The sequence below is a fragment of the Penaeus japonicus genome, unplaced genomic scaffold (genome assembly GCF_977035675.1).
Source record: "Penaeus japonicus unplaced genomic scaffold, GWHDUDI00000001_assembly GWHDUDI00000011, whole genome shotgun sequence".
Lineage (NCBI taxonomy): Eukaryota > Metazoa > Arthropoda > Malacostraca > Decapoda > Penaeidae > Penaeus > Penaeus japonicus.
In genome coordinates this window covers 22,479,260-22,480,846 of record NW_028234413.1, presented here as the reverse complement: position 1 = coordinate 22,480,846, position 1,587 = coordinate 22,479,260, and positions in this window count along the sequence as shown.

Here is a 1,587-nt window from a genome sequence, read left to right as displayed (position 1 = left end):
TTAAATTTATAGAATTTATTATGTATATAGAATACATTCAATATATATATATATATATATTATATATATATATATATTTATATATATTTATATATATATATATATATAAAATATATATACTACATAAATAGATATATATATATTATAATATATTATAGATAAATATATATTTAAATATATATATATAATATATATAAATATTCATGTATATTTCTATATCTATCTATCTATCTATCTTACTATCTATAATAATCTATTATATATATATAATATATATATATATATATATATAATAATATATATATTCAATATATTTAATACTTATTATAATATAATATATAAATATTAGTTATATAATATTAAATATATAATATTATGTATATATATAATATATGATATAATATAAATATATATATAATATATATAACTATATATATGTTATATACATTTTATTTATATACATACATATTTATAACTATATATATAATAGTATATATATATACATTATATTAGATAATATTTTTTATATATATTATATTTATTATATATATATACAATACAATTCAGACTTAAATATATTTTATATATATGTATATATAACGATATATAAGTAATATATATGTATATAATATTGTATATAGATTTATCTGGAGGTGCGTATTTAGTATTATTAGTAAATAAATATAATATAATATATATATATAATATACATATACATACATAATACGTACTTACTTTCATGCCTTACATATAAATATTTATATAAAATATAATATATAATTGATATATATATATATAAATATATTCATACAGATACACAACACTTATGTATATATATATATATATATAGAAAGATATATATATAATATATAGATATATATATATATATATATATATACATATATATATATAATAATATATATTTATATATATATAAATTATTTATAGATTTATTTATTTAATACATATATATATATATATATATCTATATATATATATATATATAATTAGAATATTATATAACAATCACACACACAGATATTATATATTTAATTAAATAATATATATATATACACTAAAATATTATTTAGTTATATAAATTTATATATATAATATTTATATATATATATATATATAATATATATATATATAGTATATATAGATTTAGATTTTAATAAATAAATTTTCATTCTCAATCTCACACAAACAACACTAAAAATCAAATATTTTATATATAGTATTTATAGATAATTAGATTTAATATATATATATATCTATTATATATAGAGAATAAATATATACATATAAATACATACAACTTAATTGAATATAATAATATATTTATATATAGATATATAATAATATACATATAGATATATAGATCTGAAATAAATTTATATTGACTAGAGTTAGATATGATAATATATAGTGTTTAGTTGGATTATATTATATATTATTTCTATATATATATATATATGAATTATAATATATTATATATATAATAATTGTTTAATATATATATAATATTATAATATAATATATTATAACATACATGATACTTCTCAACATAAATAATAACCGCGTAAC